Source organism: Trachemys scripta, chromosome 9 (assembly GCF_013100865.1).
Source record: "Trachemys scripta elegans isolate TJP31775 chromosome 9, CAS_Tse_1.0, whole genome shotgun sequence".
NCBI lineage: Eukaryota > Metazoa > Chordata > Testudines > Emydidae > Trachemys > Trachemys scripta.
In genome coordinates this window covers 63318631-63332396 of record NC_048306.1, presented here as the reverse complement: position 1 = coordinate 63332396, position 13766 = coordinate 63318631, and the positions used below count along the sequence as shown (strand labels likewise).

General features: G+C 42.0%; 1 protein-coding gene across 2 annotated transcripts in view; it reads right to left on the bottom strand.

The window, feature by feature from the left end:
- Positions 1-13766, bottom strand: part of CLSTN2 (calsyntenin 2) — a 674371-nt gene that overhangs the window by 426153 nt on the left and 234452 nt on the right. The window lies entirely within an intron of this gene.

Here is a 13766-nt window from a genome sequence, read left to right as displayed (position 1 = left end):
TTGCTAATGGAAAGTCTGCCTAGCAGCCTTTTAGCACCATGGTAATACAGATTACTATGCACAACCATAGTGGACTGAATGACTTATTAATAACCCAGGCTCTCTCTTTTATCCTGTATCTAACCATAACAAAATCTATACAGGACTGCAAATCATAATGACCCTATGACCAAAACCCAAGGACAATCCTGTCACTTTTAAAGATACATAAATGATTAATAGTTGAAAAAAGAAAAATGCAGGTATTATTTACTAAGTTAAATCACATCTCTAAAGAATGTTCTAATATAGTTTGGAACAAGTGAAAGTATAGAGGAATAAAAAAATTAAGTCTAATATTTCTTTAACTGCAATGTAGGAGGACAGTTTACAGACCATACAACTTTGACATGTGAAACAAAACCTGAGAGATATGCAAAATGTAATGAAATATCAATCCACCTGAATTATACTCACTATAAACATATATTTATCTTTTTTCTTTACTACTCATTTCAAGTCTGCTTTCCACTTGTTTTTATTCTTCAAGCAACATATTTTGTACTGGCTTGAGAAAACAGAGTTCTCAAAGATCAGAGGCCACTTCATGTTATGGTCTCTGGTATTAAACTATTCCTGTTTCCACGGGTGCAGAGAAGGAGAAAAATAAAAAAATAAAAGAGCACAATATTCACATCTCTTCTCCTGCCTGTCCCCCACGCCCACCCCCAAAAGAAAGAAAGAAAAAAAAAGAAAGGGAGTGTAAAAGCACATGAAAGATTTAGCAGGGTGGATTTTCATTCCCACTTGTGCAATACCAACATATGCAGACGATATGCAACATTGTTATTTTGACTCTCATCACTTAATGTCTGAATTTCCTTTGTTTCTTTAAGAGATTGTCTGGAAAAGAGATTATACAGTAAACGGACATGCTGTAACAAAGACAAGGAATGTTTCTTCCATTTCCAGTGCAATAAAGATGACACCTTGTGTTGCTTCACATTTCATAAAGTGGTTTGCTCTAAAAAGAAATTAGCTTCATACCAGTACTCCTCATTTCTCTCTTTACAAGTTACACAATGTAAAAACAAATGTCCAAATTCAAGACTCCTGCAAAACTTCAAAATCTGAACGAAAGTAAAAGAGTCAAGATCCAAATTTACTTAATGTTTTGCCTCACTTTTTTGTGCTTTTCTGTATTGTCAACAGAGGTAGCAAATTCAAAAAGAGGGTAAAACTAGAAAGTGGTCTGACTTTAGTAATAGCTTTTACACTATAACTTTAAATTGTTCCATGCAAAGTCACTTCTCTTGCAACTATCTGTATTTAATATAAATCCTATTAGGCTGCTATACAAATTTTCTTTCAAACTCAAGAGCCACTTTATTCTGAATTCAGCAGAAGTTTGTTTAGCGAGATCGTATCAAGATCCTGACAAAAAAAGAAATAGACTCACAGACTTGAAGATCAGAAGAGACCATTGTGATCATCTAGTCTCACTTCCTGCACATTGCAGGTCACAGACCTTCACCTATACAATCCTGTAATAGACCCCTAACTTCTGGCTGAGTTACTGAAGTCCTCAGATCGCGGTTTAAAGACTTCAAGTTACAGAAAATCCACCATCTACACTAGTTTAAACCTGCAAGGGACCCATACCGCACAGGAAAGGAACCCCCCCAGCCCCCCTGTCTCTGCCAATCTGACCCAGTGGAAAATTCTTTCCCAACCCCAAATATAATGATCAGTTAGACCCTGAGCATGTGGGCAAGACCTAGCAGTCAGACATCTAGGAAAGATTTTTCTGAGGTAACTCAGAGCCCTCCCCATCTAGATATCCCATCACCAGCTGTTGAGGATGTTTGCTGCTAGCAGTCGGAGATCGGCCACATGACATTGTAGGCAGTCTCATCATACCATTTCCTCCATAAGCTTATCAAGCTCAGTCTTCAAGCGAGTTTGGTTTTTTGCTCCCCCCTTCTCCCCTTGGAAGGCTGTCCCAGAACTTCACTCCTCTGATGGTTAGAAACCTTTGCCTAATTTAAAATAAGACATAGCATTAAAAAAATTGAATGGTCCAAACATCTGAGTTAAAGTGTTTCCCTTAAAATCACAGAGTTTGCATAGAAACATGACCTGCCCCAAAATAGAGAAAGTCAGAGTTTTTAATCAGTTCTTTTTGGTGCAGATAGTTACCAGTTAGCATCAACTACTGCAACAGATAACATGACACTTGCTGGGCTGCTTCATTATAGTTTTCTCCAGACTCAGCACAGCCTATATCGGGCAATAAATTGCACAGATCACATCCTACTGCTCACAAGCAGGGGTTGGATGAACAACATTTACACAGCACATAAGATGCATGAGCTGTCACTCCACTAATCAGTATAGGAACATCATATTAATCAAAAGATCAGCATCATGGTATCCATCAGGCAAGCAGCCAGATGGTAACTTTCCAGAACATTTCCAAAACGCATGGTCCACTTACAGGGTAATATTGCAACATGATAGTCAGGCACATAATTAAAATGAGTTTAGGATAAAATTTGAAATGTTTTTAAGTGAAAGAGCACAAAGTTAAACACAAGCACACAGTAGTTATTCACTAGCAGTTCTGTTTGTAAGTGTCATCTTTTCTCAAACCCCCAAGGGGAAAACGGAATCAATCAATGTTGTCGTGTTATAGGTCTCAGCATATCAAGGAGCAAGAGGTTAAGCCTGTCAAATATCCCTATTTCATAAAAGAACTGCTCCACCATTCCCTATCAATCCAAACACCCCAGGTAATAATCTCCAAATAAATAATATAGATTAGAATAGCAGGATGAAGTGATATAGGATGGGAGGAGAGGACTACGGCAAATAGAAACAAAACCACTTATTTGTTTCTCTACTCAATTCATTCTGACTTCCTAAAGGATCATTGATATCAAAGGCAAAGGATGACATATGCAAAGCCCTATCTATCCATGTGAGAGAAGGAGGTAACTTCTACCAGAAAAACCAGTTAGATTTGGCTGACCTCCTGGTTATAAACGAGATGATGGATGGCAGCTATACAACCAAGTCAGGAGGCTTTAGATAACATCCCTCTACTCCGAACTCTTGCCTGCTAAACCATTTTACGTAGTGGCTGTCCATCCCAGGCAGAATCAAGCCCTTAGTGCCTGAAATGGGAAAAGGAATTAGGGAGCCTGTCCCATATCTGATCTTTCCCATTCTCTCTTTTCCCTCACTTATTCTGTCATTTTCTCTTTTTTCATCGGGACCCAGACATCACCACACTGGCACATGATGATATTTGATACTCTGAGGCTCAGATGTGGTTTATTTGGTGTTCCCCTTAGAAAAATACACATAGGGCCCAATTCTGCTCCCATTTAGTCCAGGACAACCCCCCCACCACCAACAACTTGAATGGGCTCAAGAGTATTCCCATACATTGTAGCTACTAGAGAAGAACAATCCTAAGAAGTAGTGAGTTCTTTCTGAAAGGTACTAAAGAAATCTCAGTAACAGAACCTGAAGTATGCAAGGCCCTGGGGACCCAATGACACCAGCAGTTCCCAACCCACAGAGGCATGCAATGGATCCTGTGTGCTGGGAGATGGAAGGGCACTTAAAGTGCTGATGCAGTAATGGAGCACAGAAATCCTCTAGGTTTAAAGCCATCCATGGGGGTGGAGCAACTCTTTATATACCTTTGAAGTTTTGTTGATTCTAATTTTCTGGCATGTGGAGACAGAAGGCCAGATTCTCCATTCTGGCTGAGATGCAGACAGTGTGGGAGAGGAGGGAGAAGAGATAGCAGGTGAGAAAAGTGAGAAGAGCTGGAGTGCAGTGGTACTCTGACCCCACTTGCATCTAGTGCACATATGGAACCTTTCTGGTTGGATCAGGGGAAAGTAATGACAAATGACAATAGTACTGAACCTAAAGATTCTTCTAAGACTTTTTTTTCTTTAATTCTGACAGCAATAATAATCTAGTGAGGATCATTTTTACTGACTATTTGAATTTGTAAGTCTTAGATGTCTTGGTCAGAGTTTTCAGATGGGCTTAACACTCACAACTAGGATCAGACTTTCAAAGGACCTCAGTTCCTATTTATGCACCTAACAAATGGCCTGATTTTCCTGTGCATCCAGCACCCAATAGTTCCCCTGGAAAGCTTCTGGGAGTTAAGCGCTTTTGAAAATCTGGCTTCACATGTGAGTGCTGAAAAATTGGCTGAGCACTTTTGAAAATCTTCTCTTCTTCTTCTTCAACGCTTAGCCAGACAGTCGGCCATAGCGATCGTTCACCATTTGGCCTGTTCCTGTGAAACCGCAAAGGCTTGACGGCCTGAGAGTCCCACATCGGAACAGACTTGATGAACCCATTCAATGGGGGTCTGCCACCTCCTCCCTCAGTTGGTGGAATTTTATCCCAGATGTTACAAGTGATCTGGAGAATGGCATTTGCTGGAACATCCTGTGGCATCCTTGAGACATGTCCAAAAAGTGTAAGTCGCCGCTTGCAGACAATGGCCCCTGTAGTCAATAGACCCAAGTGACCATGAATATCTGCATTACAGATGAAGTCATTCCACTTTATGCCCAATACATGATAACATTTTGTGTGGAAAGCCTCCAGCTTTTCCAGTCTGAGCGCCATAGTGTCCATGTTTTGCAGCCGTACAAAAGTATGGGAAAGTTACAGCTTGAATAAATCCTGAACTTGGTTGTCATACTAAGATGATGTCCATATACGTTGTAAATGCCTCATGGCAGATGCTGCGATGCCAATCCGATGGAGAACCTCCATGTGAGAATTGGAGGAGCTGGTAAGTATAGAACCCAGAAAGCAAAAGCTGGAAACTGATTTAACGGTTTTGTTGTTCAAAGAGACTGAGTCACAGATGTACCTGGTCCTAGATTTTGCAATTTTGTCTTTGACCATGAAACATGGAGATCAATCTTAGCTGACTCCTCCTCCATATGCTGGAGTGCCTCTTGAAACCTGTCAGGGCTCTGTACTAAAAGAACAGTGTCATCAGCGTAGTCAAGGTCTATTAGCGAGAGATCAACGATCACAATGCCTATGGACGTGAGGGAATGCTGCATTATGAAATCCATTGCCTGACAAAAGAGTACAGGGGCCAAAACGCAACCCTGCCTAACACCAGATACTGATTTAAAAGGCGCTGACATCCAGTTCCCCAGACAAACACGGGCAGTGGTTCCATTATGCAGCTCTCTAATCAAGTCCAGCAGAGTGGTAGAGACACCAATGCCCTTTAAGGCCTTTCATAACGCGACATGGTCTACTGAATCAAATGCAGCCTTAAGATCAACATGCGCTATGTGCAGGGGCTTCCAGAACTCACGATGTATTTCAGACAACAAGCGAAGGGCCAAAATGGTGTCTAACATGGACCTGTTCCTCGTAAAGCCTGACTGTTGGCGACAATGCTTCTGATGTAGTAAAGGCTCCAGACGTGCCAGCAAAACCTGTGCAAACGCCTTCCCTGGAACGGAGAGCAAGGTAACATTCACTGCGCGGTTCCTTGCCCTTATAAAGGGAGATCACAATACTGTCCTTCCAGGTGTGTGGCAGGGTTCCAGTTCTCCACACCAGATGAAAGATGGCCAGAAGTGATTCTGCTACAGGATCAATAGCACATTTTAGCAGCTCTGAGGGGATGCCTTCAGCACCGGCTGCACGTCCGTTTTTCAGTTTAGAGATGGCACGCTTCACTTCATCCAATGTTGGTGCATCAGTACAAATGTCTGGATCCAGAACTGCAGTGACTGCCAGATCAACCAGCTCTGAACAAGCAGCAGCTGGAGGATGGTTCAGGACACTGTGATAATGTTACACCCAGCATGAGAGAATGTAATTATCCAATTTACATTGATGGTCTTGGCAGTTGTTCAGGATGCCGTTTGTAGAGACTACTTTTGACCATTGAGGTTGCAAATGGCGCAGAATGCTGGCTTCAAGTCGCCCATGTCTAAGCCAAATTTGACATCATTCACCACTTGGTTATAATATGCCTCACAATCGTGGAGTGCCAGGGTATTAAATTTTCGCTTGAACTGATTACGAGTGCACTGATCACCACGCTGGTGGGCTGTGGCCTTCAATTTAATTATCTGGAAGGCCTCCTCCAATATCCATGGTTGGCGTTCTGGATGCCTATAGCTAATCATCTGCTCAGCAGATTGGTTGAGGATAGAAGTGAACAGGGACCAGGCAACCTCCACGTCATCTGGCAGATTAGCTAGAGCTGAGAATCTGTTGCTGACGTAAATACAAAACCTGTTGGCTAAACCTGGCACATGGAGTGCGTCAATGTCAAACTTCATCGTCGCAGAGTGCTTAGCTGCTCATTGGAGCATCAACACCATACAGGTGACTACTAGATGGTGATCTATGTTCGCCGCACATTCCACACCATGATATCCTCTACAGGACACTAAAAGATGCCTATCAGATGTAATGATGTGTTCCAACTCCTTCAGAGTGACGCCATCATGAGAGATCCATATCATCTGGTATATGCGTAACCGCTTGAACCATGACCCAAGAATGGAAAGATTCTGGGAGGCACAGAATGTAAGCAAGTGGTGAGAGTTGTTATTATTGGGTTTGCCTGAACCATAATGACCTATGACTTGTTCAAACCATGAATTGTTCACAGGGAGCCAGTAACTGCATTTAGATCACCCAGGATCACGAGATTATCATGTGGAGGGACTGTGCATACTACATGGTCCAATTGATCGTAGAAATTATCTTTAATTGAGTCAACAGATTCCTCTGTTGGCACATAGACCACTATGACAGTGAGGTAACCATGCCGATGGTCAAGTTGTGCAATAGGTAAACTAGGAGACACGGGCATCCAGGTTGTCAGGGAGGACTTGGCTTCGCCTCGCAGTAGTAGTACTACCCCATATAAATGGTGGGGGATGGCAGAATACAGAAGTAAAGAATCTTCCACCTCGTGACATCCCTGACAGCCTTGCTTCTGTTAGTCCTGCAATTGATAAACCAAGACGATCCATTTCGCATGAGACAGCAACCTGATGGACCATGCCTGTGAAGAGTTACAACATTCCAAGTTGCAATTTTGGTGGACTGTCGGAGATCCCAGATACAATTGGATGCATTGTCACAATCTACTGCAGGCATGCCTGCCGACATCAGGATGAGCATCCCCAGGGAGGCTTTGGCACAAACCCGTCATGTTTGCACCGAGAGGAGACAGCATCGACAAGGCATTTACAGCTGAAAGTAAGGCAGGGGCTTTAACCCTGGTGCTGAGTAATCGGTTATTCATGGTCAAAAAACAAGAGCAAATGATTATCCCGGGAAATACCTCATCCTGCTGGCATTAGACGGAGGCGCAGGAACGCAACTCTTTTTCTGGTCTACCAGTACTGGCTTCACACTGTGCAACCCAAGCCGTTGAGTCTTTCTCAGTGACTTCTTTCACCTCGGGTAGCTAGGTGTAGATGTATTAGCCATCATTTTCAGGGTTCACATTGGATCTGTCCATCTCGCATAATGCCCAAGGCGATATTTTGTACAAGCCTTCATTGCTGATGGCATAGCTCCAATGAGCAATCCCCTACTTCAGATGCTACACCCCTCCTCCACGATGGAGGTACAGCTCAGACTTGTACCTTGTATGTAAGCTTAGTCTCTTAGGCGTTAGCCTGGAGATATTAGGATGGCTAATTATTTATCCAATTCAAAGAGGGAAGTTTTATACTATACGATTTTCCTCTTAAATGTGAATAAAGGGGTAACACTAGATTTTAGGATCTTTTTCATTTTATATTATTGAGCTGTTCTGCCGGATTATGACATTATTAATATTCTGCATCAATTACTCATTCTAATTTACAAAAAGATTTGGATAGATAAAAATGTTATAATAAAATCACTAACAAGCTATTAACACTAAAAGAAGGATCTCATAGTTTGAAACAAAATTAGTAATTCTTTTAGAATTATAACTATGTGATGTTGGTTGAGGGCACTAAAAGAACAACCTTTGGGTGTCTTTGGCTTGTCACCTGCAATTTCAACAAAGCAAGAGTGATCAAATAAGTCAAACTGGAATTGGTACAAAAATTGTAGACATTAGATTTGTACTACTGGGTTAAAAATAATAAAATAATTACTATTTACTCATGACCTAGTCAGCATTCCTTACTCAGGCAAAACTCCCAGTGAAGATAGTGGTCACATTTTTGAGAAATGGCCACTAATTTTAGGTTCCTTGTTTTCATTTCAAATGGAAATAAGTAGGGTTTGATTTTCAGAGGTACTGTGTGCTCATAATTCCAGTAGAAGTCCAGGAGAGCCATGGATGCTCTGCATTCACCTCTGCAAGTCAGGACCTAGATGCCCCAAAATTGGGCACTCAAAAAACTCATCTGTAGGATGTTCCCAGTCTGTTGCACTTTGTATTAACAAAGTGAATTGTATTAGCATTTGGAATTTCTGGCTTACAATACAAACAAAATAGGTTGCTGTTGAAATTTAAAAATCCATTAATGTAGCCATGATTTTTTACAAAACAAACTGTAGACACAAAAATTATCTGCCAATGTTCTTTGAATCCTAAACCCAGTAAGGTTTTGAAAAAAAAATCTTTCTGAAAAAGATCCACTTACTTATTGCAGACATATTTTGAAAGCAATGAAACACGGTAACATTCAGCAGTTCATGTGATTCATTTAACACATTTTCATTTGCACTATCTCCATTCTTTACTAGTTAGATTCTATTATGTACAATTTTCATTGATTAGATAGATAGCATACTCTTAAACCTACACACACACACACACACGCAACTTCCACATGGACTTTGCAACTGTATGAATTATTTGTATTAGGCTAATGCCCTGGAGTCCCAGTCATGGACCAGGACCACACTATGCTAACACAGAACAGATGGTCCCTGCCCTTTACACCCTTTCTCACTGAAGACAATCTATAGACCCAATCTTGCAAAGACTTAAGCACATGCTTAACTTAAAAGCACACAACTATAGTCAGACTTTTCATACATTTAACAATATGCTTATGTCTCCACATGATATGGGTCTAAACCAGGGGTGGGCAAACTTTTTCGCCTGAGGGCCACATCAAAAAATAGAAATTGTATGGCGGGCCATGAATGCTCACAAAATTGGGGTTGGAGTGTAGGAGGGTGTGTGGGCTCTAGGGTGGGGCTGGGGATGAGAGGTTTGGAGTGCAGGAGGGTACTCCAGGCTGGGATCGAGGGGTTTGGAGAGCAGGAGGGGGATCAGGGCTGGGGCAGGGGTTTGGGGTGTGTGGAGAGGCTCAGGGGGTGCAGGCTTCGAGCGGCTCTTATCTCAAGCTGCTCCCAGAAGCAGTGGCATGTCCCTTCTCTGGCTCCTATGTGGCGGCACAGCCAGGTGGCTCTGTGCGCTGCCCCATCCGCAGGCACTGCCCCTGCAGCTCCCATTGGAGCAGGGCCAAGCTGCGTGGTTCGGTCCCAACCCAGTGCCCGGGCTGGAGCGGGCCGAGCCACATGGTGCGGCTCACAGGCCAGCTTAAAACAGCTTGTGGGCCATAGTTTGCCCACCCCTGGTTTAAATTGCTACTTAAACTGAATCAAACAAGCATCAGGGAAATATTTAAAGGGAGAGGTTATTTGATTTACACAGATCTATCACATTTAAGGCAGGCTATATTATTGTCATGTGACACTAATGTCATCCCAGTTCAGCATAACGAAATACAATGTAAGGCAAAATGACAATCAAAAGAATATTTCACATATTTGTGCTTGTAAGAGATCCTGGGGGGGAGAGTTTCAAAGGCAGAGATGTAAGTTAGGTGCCCAGTTCCTATTGGTTTTTAATAAGAATTGGAGTCCCAATGATCCTTTGCATCTTAGAAAATCTCCCCCTCCAGTATTTAGCAATATCCAATAAGTAACTGCACATATAGACATCCCAAGCCAGCAGTTCTAGGCACATGGTGGGCATTAAGCTAGATAAAATGGTCACACTTTGGCCTGGTCTATACTACCCGCCTGAATCGGCGGGTAGAAATCGACCTCTCGGGGATCGATTTATCGCGTTCCGTCGGGACGCGACAATCGATCCCCGAATCGGCGCTCTAACTCCACCAGCGGAGGTGGTAGTAAGCGCCGCCGACAAAAAGCGGCAGAAGTCGATTTTGCCGCCGTCCTCACAACGGGGTAAGTCGGCTGTAATACGTCGAATTCAGCTACGCTATTCACGTAGCTGAATTTGCGTATCTTAAATCGACTCCCCGCTGTAGTGTAGATGTACCCTTTAAAAGTTCCTACTAGTTTACCAATTCTATCAATAGTCTCCACTTAGGGCCAGATCCAGAACAACAGAAAACAATGAGAGTTTTGTCACTAACTTCACTGAGAGTAGGATAAGGTCTTTTTAGGACTAGGAAAACTCTTTCAAACCAGTAAAAACTTTCAGACTGTAAAATATTAAGTGTGACCACTGCCCTGAAAAACGTAATTTAGTACATAACTATTATAAGCACTTAGAGCAATTCAGGTGATCCTGACCTATAATTGACAGCTTTAAAAAAAAAGTTATATTCTTCTAGCTTTGTAGCTGAAGCATGGTGAAGCAGGCGTAGCAGTGCCGTTAGTTCTACATTGGCACTTTCCAAAAAAAGAAATCCACTTGCTTGGAGCAAAAACATTCTTTATTATCTAATAAAACAGGTATGTAAGGAATCAGAAGCTCATGATTCAGCCTGCATGGCTACATTTATTGTTATCGCCACTGTTTGCCATTTAGTTTCTGTTGTGTACCAAATGTCTTATATTATAAAAAGCTATTACATGCTATCAACTTTGAAGCAAGTAAGAAGTATTGTCTATGCTGGTTCTTAGTAGTCATTTAACCAGCAAACTCTCATTCACTGGACATATACTTCTGAAGTTTCATTCAATAACCTTATCCTCACATCTTCATAATGTAGACAAAGAAAAGGGACTTCTTCTCTGTTCTCCAAAGCATTCATAAAATAATGAAACCCTTGAAAGTCCATTATAAAATATACAACTTCAATTCTATCTGTACGTAAGTCACAAGGCAACAACTAAGTACAGAAAAGGAAGAGGGTCAGATGATGAGATTATATGACACGTTTGAGTAGGCAAAGGCCCATTTGTACATTTAAAAAAAAATCACACACTTGCACTTTCAAGTGCAATTCCTGTAACTGCTTGTGCAATTGGGTATTTAGGCATCCTTATTAGCCACCACAATTGCAGGCATTTCCACATACAGTTTCTGTAGAGGCATACACAACTGTAGGCATGCAAAGGCACACGTGTGGCTTTGTGCACAGATATTGACCTCTTACAAATACATTGTATGTACTCTTCCTCTGCCCCACCCCCCATGTATTCATTGACTCTTTAAATTTGACACAGACCAACGTGTAGTTGATTGCTCCATCTCTCTTCCTTTTAACTTGCAAGTTTTCTCCAACACTTAAAAATCTGTATTTTGGGGTACATCTACACTACCGGGGGGAGTCGATTTAAGATACGCAAATTCAGCTACGCGAATAGCGTAGCTGAATTCGACGTATTGCAGCCGACTTACCCCATTGTGAGGACGGCGGCAAAATCGATTTCTGCAGCTTTTTGTCGGCGGCGCTTACTACCACCTCCGCTGGTGGAGTTAGATCGCCGATTCGGGGATCGATTGTCGCGTCCCAACGGGACGAGATAAACCGATCCCCGAGAGGTCGATTTCTACCCGCCGATTCAGGCGGGTAGTATAGACCTAGCCTAAGAGAAGGTGTTGTCTCCTGGTTAAACTGCAGGGAGGCAAATCTGAGCTCTGCAGTTGAGCTGCTACTTAATCTTGAGCAAGTCCTCTCTTTTGTGCCTTATTTGCCCTCTCTGGGAAAGTAGGATGAATAATACCCACTTGTGGGCAGGGAGGGGGAGGAGGGCAGAGGTAATGCAACAATTTTTATAATGGAGGTGTGGATGGTGGAAACCATGTATTTGGAGTTTGTTATTACTACTTCAAGCCAGAGGATGCAGAAGTACCCCTGGTTCCAGCACTACTGGGGATGGGGGAAGGAAGGACTGTGCAGATAAATTCACTAGCATTTGCCAAGCATTGTGAGAGCCTCAGATGGAAGGAGCAATAGAAGCACAACATAGCTTATTTTTTTTTAGCCAAAACTTCTTTGCAAGTCAATTCTTAATCAAAAAATATAATGCATTATGTCATTTCAGTTCCGGTTGAAAAGAATCAAAAGCATGTATTAGGATACGTAGCACTTGCAAAAAGAGAAAGGGGATAGAAGTGACAGTTATAGAAACTGAGATGTGTATTTTAAACTAAATATTTAGCTACAAAACATATATATTATGACACAAGGGGTAAAATGTTCAAAAGCATCAAATTGATTTAAGAGCATACATCCCCTTTCTGAGATGATTAATGTAGATTTCCCAAAGCACAAAAGTGTCTGGTAGGCACTAAACTCCTATTGAAAGTCAGTGAGCCACTTCGAAAATGGGACTTGTGCTCTTAAATCAATGTGGTGCTTTCTAACTCTCTGCAGTTTAACCAGGAGATAATACCTTCTCTCTTAAATATAAATATAAGTTGCAATGGTGACAGACCTGGTGCCAGCTCAGGCCAAGGCTCCAGCTATGCCTCACTGAACACTGATAAACACATAGCTGGAAATCCATCCGGTTCAGCTGTGTGCTAGTATTGTTAACGTAAGTATTTGATTTATAAAAATGAGTTTAAACTTTATGAAATGCTTGTGAGTTGCTACATGTATTAATCTTAGTTATGATATCTGTACCCCATGTTACAAGGTAATATTTAAGTGTTTGCTCTAAACCTGTAAATCCCCAGTGAGGAGAGAAGCATGACCAAATGTGAAATGCTAGTTTACCACAAGAGATGTCATCTTCTCTCCAACAAAAGAAGGCCCATAGACACCAGACAAGCCATTGTGGAACATAAGTGGACAAAAGACTTTGTTGATTGCTCCCCCCCAATCACCACCACATACACACACCTATGAAGAGGAGGCATGAGCAAACACTCACCCCACAAGTTAGAGCTCTGGGGGAAGGGAATAAAAATCCTTGTCAAGAAGGAATTGTAATCCCTATGATACTTGGGCTTCAGGGAAAGGCCAATATTTCTAAGCACAAGCAAAGGATCCCCAGCTGTTTAGCGTGAGTTAGCCCTAAAGGGCATATAGAGCTTGCACATTACAGCAGCTTATATTACTTTCTGAAACCCAAGACTCTAACTCATTTGTGAGTTTATGTTTACCTGCTTTAACCTTATAAATAACTCTTGTATTTCTTTTCTTAGTTAATAAATCTTTTTTTTTGGGGGGGGGGGGGTTATTATTATTATTATTGGATTAGTTACAAGCATTGTCTTTGGTGAGAAATCTAGGTGCACCTGACCTGGAGTAAGTGACTGGTCTTTTGGGACTGGGAGTAACCTGAATACTGTTGTGATGTTTGGTTGTAAGGGACCATCTATCACATAGCTTTCCTGGGTGGCAAGATAGATCAGAGTACCCAAGGGGCTGACTGTGACTGCATGTTCAGGCTGTTATAGTGCTTAAGGAGTTCACACTTGATACTTGGTTGGTGAAATCTAAACATAGAACACACAACCATTTTGGGATTTGTGCCCTGATTTGTAACATTCTGCTCTGAGGTTGGCACTCACAGTCGTGGGCCATTCT